Source organism: Momordica charantia (assembly GCF_013281855.1).
Source record: "Momordica charantia cultivar OHB3-1 chromosome 4 unlocalized genomic scaffold, Mcharantia_2.0 BLBB01000004.1, whole genome shotgun sequence".
NCBI classification, from domain to species: Eukaryota; Viridiplantae; Streptophyta; class Magnoliopsida; order Cucurbitales; family Cucurbitaceae; genus Momordica; species Momordica charantia.
The window spans coordinates 13,800,024-13,813,952 of record NW_028275162.1 but is presented as its reverse complement, the minus strand read 5'-3'; positions in this window follow the sequence as shown (position 1 = coordinate 13,813,952).

Genomic DNA, 13,929 nt, shown 5'->3' with positions numbered 1-13,929 from the left:
ACCTAAGTGTTTTGTAGTCAGTTTTCAATTTTCAATTTTTATATTTTGTGTGCGCGTTGACTCTACTCGCCTCTTTGAGCGTGACATGTGGCAAGCCTGGATTCGTATCCAACATTGGCCCCCACTTCGGCAGGGCGGAGGTCGGCTCGGCGAAGGACTCCGAGCTAATAGGAGATGGGTCGAATCCACGTGTTCGCGTGTGACGTCACGGATGTCGTCAGCCTAGTTTTTGCCTCGAGAACTCAAACGTCGCCATGGAGACCACCTGGCGTGGACAAATCTTGTCCGTTGATTCTCCCTCAATAGGACGGGCCTCGTGCTTCCGGGCGGTCCTATAAAAGGCGGAAGTTTTTCATCTTTTACTTTTCACTTTTTCACTTCGAAGTTTTTGTGTACCTCGGCCGTTGCCCAAGTCAGGTACTCTCTCCTTCTTCCTTTAGGTAGCTCTCTAGATTTCTACTTTAGGTCTGACGGTGAGTAGCTCGTCTAGGGATTCGTCGTCTGGGTCGTCTAGTTCCTCTAGTTCAGACGACGTTTTAGGGGATCCGGCCTTAGCTTCTACCTCAGGGAACCCTGGTGCGGTAGTTGAGCTTCCCCCCTCGACTTGCTCGGTAGGTAGGTTAGCCGAGCTCCGCAAAACCTACTCGATCCCCAACTCCATAGAGCTCAAGGTGCCCAACGTCGGTGAGTCTCTTGACGACCCTCCTCCGGACTTCGTCAGCTTCTACCCCCAGATGTTTAGTAGGGGGGTTAGGCTTCCACTTCACCCTTTCATACAGAGGTTCCTTAGTGCAGTCAACCTCACCCCAGCCCAGCTCTCCCCTAACGGTTGGTCTACCGTGCTCGGAGCCTACGTTCTGTGGTGGATCCTCCGGGACGAGGATGAAGACAGGCTCACGGTAGATCAGCTCTTAGCGACCCACACCGTCAAAGCCTCCAACGAGGAAGAGGGTCGGTACTACCTCTCAGCTCGGCGGAACGTAGGTCAGCTGATTAGGAACCCCTCCTCTAACAAAAATTGGAAGGAATGTTGGTTCCTTGTCTCTGGCGAGTGGCTTCTGAGGGACAGAGGGGGTGAGTCGACCTGCCACGTCCCAGTAGAGTTCGGAGACGTAGGTGAGTGTCTTAGGTGCGAGTTAGGGGTTGTTTTTTTTTGTCTCAATTTCTGTGCTTTCGTTTCTGACGTAGTCTTATTTTGCAGTCGTGCCATCCCCCGTTCCGAGGATCACAACAAGTCTTGGGAGATCATCAGGCGAGCCCATGGTCGGAGATTGAAGTACGCGCTATGGGGTGAAGCACTTGTTTCCAACTCTCACCTTTTATCCTACGGTCTCAGCCTCCGCGACCAACCGGACGAGCTCAAAAAGTTACCTAAACCTGTGCAGCAAAGATCAGAGAAGCGCAAAGCCCTAGAAGGTAAGCCCCGCTTGTTATTCTAGCTCGTCATTCACAACATCCTGAATAACCTCATCTTCTTTTCAAGAATGGCCTCCAAATTCCTCGCTCTCAGCAGTACGAAGAGGCAGTGGGCCTCAGCCTCGACTGCCCCACCGGCACCTCCTCAGGCTCGTAGTCACACGAGCAGTGCCGATGTTCCGGCTCCTGGCTGGCTAACTTGGCCAAGCTCCAGGCCCTCCAAGCTCAGCCCTTGCAGACCGTGGTTGGGGGCGAGGAGTCAGTTACTCCTCTGCATCGGAAGAAACGGGCAAGGGAGACGCTCCCCTCCAAGGAGGTCAACTCTAGGTCTCCACCTCCCCCCATCATGGTTGACTCGGAGGAGGGGTCTCAACATGGTCGGCAACACTGCAACGAGCTCCCGCTTCCTTTCAAGCTCGCCTTCTCCCGCCTCAGCATCCACAAGGTCGCGATGAAGGTGAGGTTCTCGAGCTCGCGCCGAGTAGAACGAGCTGTCCGGGCACCCGAGGACCCGGTGGAGGCAGTAAGGAAGACTATAGCTCTTGCTGCAAAGGTAAGCTCATGCCCACAACCTTTCTCATTGAGGCAGAGCTACAAGGTACATAAGCTTTGGCTCTGTCCTTTTATTAATGAAATTTCTACTTCTACAACTCTGTTCGCTGAGCTTTGTCCATTTCTTGATTTTCCCTTAAGCTTTTAAACTTACCTTTGTAGAGTTGATCGTATGTATGTAGTTTCATCTCGCACCTTTGACTCGTAAGTTTAGAGGATTGAGTTTAGGAGGAACTTCGACACATCGCACCTTTTACTTCTTTAAAGGTTTGAATTTGAAAGTTTCCTTTATTAATTTCAACATTTCTGCTCGAACTCAGAAGCCCAAAGGATAACATTGAGCAGCCGAACTTTCCACATCGCCCCTTTAACTTAGACGTTCAAAGGATTGAATTTTAAGTTCATGAGCAATTTTAACATCGCACCTCGAACCCGTAGGCTTAGAGGATTGAATTTTATGAAAATTACCTTAGTAATTTTGATATCGCACCTCGAACCCGTAGGCCTAGAGGATTGAATTTAATACAATTTACTTTGGCGATTGTTACGTTACCCTGCCAGTTTTAAGCCCTATGGGAGTCCGTGGCCCCCATTTAATTTCTGATCGAATTTGGGATCGTGAAATTAAATAGCTCCTCCGTCTTGTTAAGGTTTCCTTCCCTTGAAAATTTTTACAAGTCCATTTCAGGATCATTTCGACATTTCAAGGGTAATAACGCTTTAGGTGCTCTGCGTTCCATGGATGCGCAAGCATGTTTCCTTCCAGATCGGCTAGCATGTACGTTCCTGGTCAGACTATGCCTTTAACTTCGAACGGTCCCTCCCAACTCGGGTCAAGGGTGTCCACGTGTCTTTGAATCCTCCTCAAGACCAAATGTCCGACTTGAAAACTGCAAGGTCGAACTTGGGCATTGTAATGTCTGGTCATTCTGTTCTGATACTCTGTCAAGCGTAGCTGAGCCATTTCCCTTTTCCCTTCTAATAAATCAAGATTGAAGAGCAGCTCTTCCTCATTTCTTAATGGTTCGTACTGCTCTACCCTGTCTGTTGGCACACCGATCTCGACTAGGACAACAGCTTCGGAGCCAAAGGCCAGTGAGAACGGGGTTTCACCGGTTAACTCTCTTGGAGTAGTCTGGTATGACCACAGGACTTCGGGTAGCTCCTCAGCCCATCTTCCCTTTCTGGAGTCCAATCTCAGCTTGAGTCCGCGTTTTATGATTTTATTTACTGCTTCGACTTGTCTATTAGCTTTTGGATGGGCAGGGGACGAGCTGAGGTGCCTTATGTTCAACTTCCTGCAAAAGTCTTTGAACCTTGCATTATCGAACTGCTTCCCGTTGTCTGTCACGATGGCGTTCGGTATACCAAAGCAGCATACAATATTTGTCCATATGAACGATGTAACCACGGACTCTGTGATGTGGGTGAGCACCTCGGCCTCGACCCATTTGGTGAAATAATCCACAGCGACAACGGCGAATTTGGTTTGTCTTTTGCCCAGGGGAAAAGGACCTATAATGTCTACCCCCCACTGTGTGAATGACCATGGGGCCGAGTGAGCAGTTCGGGAGGCTGATGAATAATGTTTGCGAAGCGCTGGCAGTTGTCGCAAGTCTTCATAAACTGCTTGGCATCCTAATCAACGGTGGGCCAATAATATCCTTGTCGGACCACCTTGGTCGATAACGACCTGGCTCCTGAATGGTTACCACATACTCCGTCGTGAATTTCTCTGAGGATGTAATTCCCCTCTTCATGAGTTACACACTTAAGGAGAGGCAGGGAGAACCCCCGTCGGTACAATGCTCCATCTCGGAGTATGAACCGGGCTGCTCTTCGTGCCATCTTCTTGTGTTCTTTTGAGTCTTGCGGTGGGTTTCCTTTGATAAACTCCACAATTTGATCCATCCATGAGCGTGTTGGTGTGTCAATATCCACATGTCTGGCTCCAAAATTGAAGGATTATCCAAGATTTCAATCGGGACCAACCTCGCTAGATCAGTCTCGTACGCCGATGCTAATTTGGCTAAGGCATCTGCGTTTGAATTCTCTGATCTTGGAACTTGATTCACCTCGTAAGTTTTGAACTGGGCAAGGTGCGATCTGACCTTACTTAAATATTTCTCCATTCGAGAGTCTTTTGTTTGATACTCCTCCTTGATCTGATTTACCACCAACTGGGAGTCGCTAAAGACCTTAATGTGGGCGGCCCCCAGTCCCTTGGCAACACGGAGTCCTGCCAGAAGCGCTTCATACTCGGCCTCATTGTTTGAAGTCCGGAAGTTGTATCGCAGGGCATACTCGAACCGCATGCCATCTGGTGCGAGCAAGAGGATTCCTGCTCCGCACCCTCTCTCGTTGGAAGATCCATCTACGTAGATCGTTCACGGGAGGTCGGTTTCGGCAGGCTGAGATGATGGAGTGAGCTCCGCGATGAAGTCTGCAACTGCTTGCCCCTTCAACGCAGTTCTGGGTTCGAACTGGATGTCGTACTCACTCAACTCCATTGCCCAATTCATCAGGCGTCCTGATGTTTCTGGCTTGTGGAAGATGCTCTTCAGCGACAAGTTGGCAAGCACCACAATGGTGTGTACTTGGAAATACGGCCTAAGTCTTCGAGCCGAGGTGACCAAGGCGAGGGCCAGCTTTTCCATTTGTGGATACCTGGTCTCGGCTTTGGTCATGGCCTTACTTATGTAATAAACCAGACTTTGGCGTACTCCTTCCTGTTTGATTAGGGTTGAGCTGACAGCACTATCAGATACCGCTACATACAAGTGGAGCTTGTCTCCCGGTAGGGGCTTAGCGAGCAATGATGCCGAGCAGAGATAGATCTTCAGCTGGTCTAAGGCCTGCTCGCACTTTGTCATCCACTCAAATGGTCCCTTCTTTCTCAAGACTTTGAAGAAAGGAAGGTACTTATCGGTTGATCTCGAGACAAATCTATTTAGGGCTGCAATCATGCCATTGGTGCATTGAAGCTGCTTCAGAGTTTTGGGTGCCTCCATCTCGAGCACGACCTTTATCTTCTCTGGGTTGGCTTTGATCCCACGGTTGTTTACCATAGAACCGAGGAATTTACCCGAGGAAATTCCAAAGGCACACTTGGCTGGATTGAGCTTCATTTGATACTTCCACAGAACTTCAAAGGCTTTGGTCAGATCGGAAAGATGCAACTTTGACTACTTGCTCTTGAAAGCATGTTGTCCACATACACTTCCATATTCCGGCCGATCTGCTTGACGAACATTTTGTTCACCATTCTTTGGTAGGTCGCTCCCGCATTCTTTAGGCCGAAGGACATAACCTTATAGCAGTACAGACTTTGGTCTGTTATGAATGTGGAATGATCTTGATCTGGGACATGCATTTTGATTTGGTTGTATCCGGAGTAAGCATCCATGAAGGTGAGCAGCTCGTGCCCGGCTGTTGCGTCTACGAGCTGGTCGATCCTCGGCAGTGGGAAGCAGTCTTTTGGGCATGCCTTATTTAAATTTATAAAGTCTACGCACATTCTCCACTTCCCGTTGGATTTTTTAACTAATACAACATTAGAGAGCCATTTGGGATACAAAATTTCTCTTATATATTCAGCTTTTAAGAGTTTGTTAACTTCCTCAACAATTACATCATTCCTCTCCTTATTTACAGGTCTTCTCTTTTACTTTACAGGTCGGAATGATGGGTCTATGTTGAGGCGATGCACCATGATCTTTGGGTCTATGCTTGGCATGTCCTCGTGGGACCACGAAAAAACGTCCGAGTTGGACCTGAGGAAGTTGATCAACTCTTCCCTATGAGCCGCCCCCAGCTTGGTTCCTATGCTTACTTGTTTTTCAGGACTAAGCAAAGGAACAAGCTCGAGCTCCTCTGTTGGTGTAGAGAACTCTCTTTTGCTTTCTCTTGACAGGTCGGTTTCAGATTCTTGCAGCTCGTCCCACTTGGTTTGTCTTTCGAGGGCGCATACTGAAGACCCTTTGAGTGCAGAGGCATAGTACTCCCTTGACATCTTCTGCTCTCCTCGGACCGTGCCTACTCCATTGGGAGTTGAGTACTTCAAAGCTTGGTGAATCGTTTAAGGAACAGCCCGAAATGAGTGGATGACAGGTCTCTCAAAGATAGCATTATAGGCCGACCTCCCGTCGATCACGACAAACTCGACCATCTGCGTGACTTGTGTATTGTCCTGCCCAATTGTAACCGGCAAGTCAATACACTCTTCTGGGGAGACTTATTCCCCCGAAAATCCAACCAAAGGTGTTGGACTCTTCTTCAACTGTGCTCTGGTCCATCCCAAAGCAAGATACGTTGTAAGAGACAGAATATTGGCAGATGCACCACCATCTACCAATACTCTCCGAACCAGGACGTGATCAATGAGAGGTGCGATCACAAGTGCATCATTATGAGGCAAATGGACCCCCTCCAAGTCAGAGTCATCAAAGGTGATGGAGCAGGTCGGTCTCTACTCCCTGATAATGCACACCTCGCGTCGGGCTTCCTGAGCGAGTTCTTTTCTTTTGTTTTCAGATTGGCCCCCACTCGGACCTCCAAAAATGGTGTTAATGACCGCAGATCGGTCATCTCGGCGAGGTGGCGTCCTTGAACGCTTCCTCTCATCTTTCTTCTCTATTGAGTTGGACCTCAGTTTACCAACGAACTTTTTGGAGTAGCCATCTTGAATGAGGTCTTCAATCTGGCGTTTGAGCTCCCAGCAGCTCGATGTGTTATGGCCGTGGTCATGATGAAAACGGCAATAGTTATCTTTGTTGCGCTTTTCTGGGTCTCATCAGAGCTTTTCAAGTCGTTTGAGGAGCTTCTCCATCCCAGTATCTTCAATGTTTGTAAGTATCTCTGAGATGGGAATTGTAGTTGGAGTATAACGTTCGTAAGGTCGGCTTCGGCCGGAACCGATGTCCGACCTGCGATAATCGGTCCGGTTATTGGAGGAAGATGGACCCTTGTCCTTGGACTTGGGATCAACCTTACTCTTTTCTTGACCAGACTTTTTCTGGTCGATCCCCTTTTCTGGTCGGCCGATCTTGGTTCGGAAGAGCTTCCGTCCATCGATAACTTTTTTCGCCTTTTGAAGGACCTCGGCGAAAGTGGCGAGAGCCTCTTCTCCAAGTTTTACAGTAAGAGTCTCATCGGCCAAGCCGGTGAGGAAGTAGCACATGGCCGAATCATCGAAGCAGTGCACGACTTTCAACTGCTCCTCCTGGAACCTTGTGACGTATTCTCTGAGCGTCTCACCCTCCTTCTGTCTGATGGTGGCGAGGTGAATCACTGTTTTCCGATCGTAATGCCGATAGGAGAATTGACTAATAAACTCTTTCCTCAGCTCAGAGTAGGTCGAGATCGACCTTGCCGGCAACCTTCTGTACCACAAGCGCGCGTTGCCAGTCAGCACGATCTGGAAGGCACGCCACTTTATGGCGTCTGTTGCCGCCTGAAAATCCATGAGGTCTTCAAAGACCTCTACGTAATCCTTTGGGTCCTTAGACCCATCATATGGCTTCATAGTAGGAGTTTTGAACTTTGGAGGAATTGGAGCCTCCAAAATATCTGAGGTGAACGACGATTCTCCTAAATCGCCATCATCAAATGCGGTCTCTTTCTTCTCGCACCTTGCTTTCAAGGCTTCTACTTGAGCATCAAACTTGCTCTTGAGTTGGTCAAACTCCTCCCTTGTGATCATTCCTTCAGGAACTATCGGGTTATAAGAGGACTCGGCCTGCTGGTTGGAGCTCAAGCATGTTGGTGCTCGTCCTCCTCGGTGGGACGAGCTTCTCTTTCTGTTGAGATGGTCGCGAGATCGCCCCTCTAGTGAGTATACTCCTCATCTTCATCGCCTCCGGGGTGCTCTTCATCAACTGGGTCGAGGTAAAGACCCCCTTGTTTGTGCACTTCGCCATGCGCCGCTCGGTCTTCAGATCGAGACCCGGCACTAGTAGCTTGCACCATTTCGTTGTACATCTCTTCCATGGTACGCATCTGGGTGCGTATTGCCTCCATTTCTTTCTGGAGGGTATCAAAGTTCTCCTTAGTAGGAGCTGGAGCTGCTCCTCGAGTGGTTCTTCTCGAGGCACCACCTCGGCCGCGGTTGGCCTTAAATGGTTTTGGATGTGCTGGCGGTAGAACAGGCATGGTAATGCGTGCCGACCTACGGAGCGGCTCGATCCCTAGGCCTTCCTGAACCTAATCCTCTGCCCCCTTAGCGTCGTCCTCTCTCTGGAGACCATTGTTACCAGCCAGAGCTCTTCGGTCTGCTGTGTTGGTTGAGTTTGCTAGTTGAACCATCTTTGTATATCTTTCTTAGATCGGGATGACTTAAATTGTCGTTTCCCACAGACGGTGCCAAATGTTTATGCAAAGAATTGCACAACGGTGTTTGTGAACCTAGCTCGAACCTGATCACCAACTCGACCCGAACCGTGGAGTGAACCTGCACAAGAGGGCAAACTCTCCGACGATCAAGTCAGTATAGGTCGGACTCAATATTAAGTTCGAGGTGATATTCGATACTTGAGTGTGAAATGAGACCCTCTATTTATAGGTGGTGGGTCCGACAGGTTACCTTTGTTCTTTTTCATGTCGAACCTGTCGTGTTTGAGCAGATTGAACTCATCCAGGTCGAACCACGGCTTTTTACACTTAGCCTTGTTTACGGACAAATCTGGTCTCCTCGACAGGTTCGAGGTGGACCTAGAATACTCTTTTATTTCTAAGCACCAATGAGCGTCCTCCACGTGTCCACGATATTTTTATCCCCAAACATAATAACTAAAACTCATAGACTACCATCAATATACAGTTTATAGTTATAGGTTACAAATTTTGAGTCAACCCCCACATTTATAAGATATAATTTTGAAGTTTCTAAGAAATTTTAATCAATTTTGTAATTTTAAATTTGAACGAAAAAAATAGTGATTACATTTGATTAATCAAATTTAATATTTTTATTTACACTGGACGTAATAATTATCATTTTAATAAAAACTAGGGAAAGTTATGACTTCCAGTTTCTCTAAAAATTCATAAAAACAACATTTCGATTACTGATATAACTTATTTATATACCTTTTATATGGGTATGCTAATATAGCATTTATAAAGTGTATTTTGATATATCATCAATTTATTTCATTCAATTACTAATATACCTTACTGATATACCTCATCTACCTCATTCAATTACTAATATACCTTATTGATATACCTCCAATATATGTATGCTGATATATATTATTCATATACCTTGCCCCGGCCGATTTGGATGCGTCATCGTCTAGTTCTGTGGACAATGAACGTTCACAAAAAGTGGGAGTGGAGATTCAAACTCATGACTTTTTGGTCAAAGACATGCATGAACAATATTAATTAAGGACATTCTTTAGTGCTCAATGACATTTTGTTTAGAGTATTAATATTAATAAACAACCTATCAAGTTAATAATTAAATACTTTATCAAATAAACTAAATAAATAAATTTATTTTATGAACTTTCATGTTTGCCTCTATTTCTCTTCAACTATAAAATGTATTGAATTATATCTTTTTTTCAAATTTGTAACAATTTAGTCCTTAAACAAGAACAAAATTTAGTTTTACCATGTAAAATATTGTTAAGATTTAATAAGTTTCTTAAATATGCAGATTGATAAATAGTTTATAAACTATACGAACAAAAACATTACATAATAAAAATACTACCAACTAAATTGTTAGATGCTAAACTTTAAGAACTAAACCATCACAAATTTAATGGTATAGAGACCAAATTTTTACTTATTAAGTTCAAAAACTAAATTATTACTTCAATGAAAAACTAAATTATTACTTCAATGAAATTACATGATGGTATTCATTATTATGATTTTAATAAATTATTACCATTACTTAAAATTTAACGTGATAGGTTGATTAGATCAATGAGTGACCATTTTACTTGACATGAACTAAATAAATAATGCAACTAAATAAGCTTAGGATAGCAAAAAAAAAAATTAAAAAATTAAAATGAAGAGTTGTCTGCATATCTAATGGGATTTATTTAAGTAAAAATATCACAAATACAACCAACGAAAAAATATTTGCAAATATGACCCAAAAAATAAATCCAAAACTTTCCCAAAAACTCATTATCCTCTTTTACAAAATTACCTTGAGAGTCAATTAATGATCAGTGACTATCGGTTTTTTACTCAAATAACCTCCTTGAGTTTTAAATTTGCTCAAATAACCCACCACTCAAAATTTGTTTTAAATGACCTACATCATCTTTTTTCTGAAATGTACCCAAATACTCTTCGTTTCAAAGTAATTTCTCGGGCAAGATCAAAACTTTAACAGGTGAAATATGTGAGAAATAACAACATAATATTGTTGTTGGGTGAGAGTTAGGCGAGAAATGTGCTCGACTTACATTAAATTCACGGCCCTGAAACCTAATTGTCTCGCCCAAAAATTGAAGTTTTTCCAATTAACGCAAACACCTAACTTCCCCACACGTTTATTGTTCAACTAACAATTCCTAGGAAACTCTTTTTCATCCGTGCATTTTGTACTGAGCTCTCAAAAGAACAAAAAGAATATTGTACATTATTGAATCTGCACTTAGTTTGTGGTTGAATAAATTTTTTCTACACGTAGGTAGTTATCATACATGTAACCATTATAGTGGGAATCATCACTCTTAGATACATTATTTTTATAAGTAGAGTTCCAGATTCGATATGGAACGACTTAGTATTTCTCCATTCATTCTCATCCAATCAAAAAATATTTTTTTTTTATTGTTGGATGGGTTAATTTCTTGATATTGATTAATTGTGAGATAAAAAAAATCTTTCTTATCGATTTTTTCAATTTTTTGAAAATTATTAACCCTAGTTTTAGTATTTTTATTACTGTTCGTGTCAGCCTCAATATTGATCCAAGCTCCAATATCGGCCTTATTTTTAATACAAAAATGCAGCACTTTAGAAACGATGATTTGTTAAGCTCGCATATATGCATCTTTGCCTTTTTATCAGTTTTTTTTTATGTTTTTTATTTTGTGGAAACGTAAAGTGCATCGGTGTTTTCTTTGTTTCTCCCTTGTGTACAATATGTGGGTTTGAACCTCTAGTTGAGAATTTTTTGATAATTCTCGAGCGAAAATAGATGTATTTTCGTCCAAGATGTATATTTTTTTTATTATCTTGTCACTTCGCTCGAGATTCTCACTCGTTAATTAAGGACATTTCGCCCGAGAATTTTGATTTGTGTATATTTTTTTTATCTCTTGTCACTTCACTCGAGATTCTCGCCTGTTAATTAAGGCCATTTCGCTCGAGAATTTTGATTTGTATATAAATGCTATGATTTTTAAGAATAATGTTGGTGTTGATTTGTCATGCATGATGTCTTGTCTCATTATTAGCTCTGCTGCAATGTGGAATGAGTCACAATTTATCTATGAAGGCGGAATTATGGAAGGTTTGGATATGGACGATAGTATAAACGTATGGTGAGCTTATAAATGCTTTGTTTAATCTTATCCGAATAGATCTGAACCAGTTCAACATCTTGATACATTGTGTATACAATTTCAATTTGCAATACCAGGTTCCAAAATATTATACATTTGATGACCACAACCTTAGATTTTTTTAAGAGGCCCTCCACATCTCTCTGAGGTCTCATTATATATATCTGTTGTTTCAAAGGAAAGACACGGTAGTGGAAGTACTTCACATAATCGTACCATTCCAGGAACCGAAGCATTCCATCCATCTCCTCACCAGTTAGGACAAATCGTTCCCTATTATGTGCCATCAGTTCTTCTTGAGTCCACGCACCCGGGTGTTGGTCCATCATGTTGTCTCCCATCAATAATGTTGATAACGGATAATGTGATCCCATGTGACTTGGGTGATGATGAGACAAACTATTGTTGTGAATGGGGCGATAATTATGAGAACCACATGAATTATGATAGAGAGGATGATGAGAACCACGATACTGAGTTGGAAAACGATACTGATGGTTAGTATGATGGAGAGGATGATGTGAACCACGATAATGAGGAGGAAGTAGACCTAGAGGATGTAGCCACTCCATCTTTCGACCCCTTGAGCGAAGTGCACATGGTCAGTACGAATTCACCATGTGCAACAGGTTAAGCTTCGTGCTCAAGGGAATTCACAAGGATAGGTGATGAAGTTGGTTTTTCAACGGAAGACATTGCGGTAGGGAGTACCTTTCGATTGAAAGAAGAATTACAGTTCAAATTCTCGTTGTTTGCAATGAGATTGAATTTCGAATATCACGTGAGGAAAACTACGAAGAGTTTGTACACTGTCTGATGCTTGGAGAATGGATGCAAATGGAGCCTGCGTGCAAGGAAGATTAAAGGTTCTGATACATTTCTTATATCTACGTTCCATGAGATGCACAGCTGCATACGTGAGGTGATGAAACATGACCACCAACAAACTCGAAGTCACGTGGTGGGTCAGATTATAAAATCTAACCTTGAGGATGTAAGTCTCCGTTATCGTCTAAAGGATATCGTTAATGACATGCGGAAAAATTATAGAGCTAACATCCAATATGAAAAGGCGTGGAGTGCCAGAGAAAGAGCGTTGGACCTACTAATGGGATCGCCAAAGAAGTCCTACACTCTCTTGCGTAAATATGGCGAGGTGTTAAAATTGGTGAACCCGGGAACGATTTTTTCCATGAAGCTGGAAGACAATAAATACTTTCAATACGCGTTCATGGCTCTAGGCTGCTCTATCAGAGGCTTTAGAAGTTGCATTCGTACTTGTCATCGAGGGTGCACATCTGAAGGGAAAGTATAAAGGTGTGATAGTCATAGCCTTTTCTATTAATGGTAATAATCAGATATATCCACTGGCATTCGGAATTATGGATAGGGAAACCAACAACTCATGGACTTGGTTCTTGGAGCGAGTGAGTTGTATTTGAGACATTGATGTATTGGTATTCGTGTCCGATCGCCACCAAACCATTAATCACTTTGTAGTTGTCGTCTTCCTCACTGCACAACACGTTAAATGCATGCATCATGTGCAGATGAACTTGAACGATAAGTTCAAGATTAGGAATGAGGACATGCAGAAGTTGTACATTCAAGCAATTAAGACATCAATAAGTCTACGTTCAGGTACTTTTAGAACCAACTCGCGGGATTCCTAGAAGTGCAAAAGTATCTAGCGGACATCGGATTCGATAAATGGTCACGTGTATATCAATCCGAATTGAGTTACAACCAAATGACGACTAACATTACAGAGTCCATGAACGCAATACTTGTGCATGTACGAGCATTGTCGGTTACTGCACTGTTAGATTATTGTAGGGCTCTACTACAACGATGGTTCTATGAGCGGCGAACATATGCATCTACAAGAGCATCCATTTTGACTGACTCTACTGATAACATTTTGAAAGAAGCTGTGGACCAGGCCCGACGACACAGCATTAGACTGATTGACAATTATGAGTACGAGGTTCACTCTGGTAGTAGTAAAGTGCGTGTCGATCTAAATATTGAGACTTGTACGTGCAAGCAGTTTGACTACTACCAGATTCCATGCTCTCATGTTGTTGCTGCAACCATGCATCAGAATGTCAATATGTACACATCGTGTTCGTCGTAGTACAAATTAGAGACGTGTATTATGCCGAACCAATCTAGCTATTGGGTAATGAGGAGAATTGGGTTTTACCTGAAGACTTTGTTGAATCCACCATCGAGCCTCCGAAGTTCGTGCAAAGAGTTGGCCGACGATAAATAGTACGAATACCTTCGGCCCGAGAACCTCAAAAAGTTCACAAATGCAGTAGGTGCGGAATTCAAGGTCACAATAGAAAAACTCGTCACCAACCGCTACGAACGACATAGAGTTAGATGCATGTAATGTGTATTTCTTTAATGTAAGACA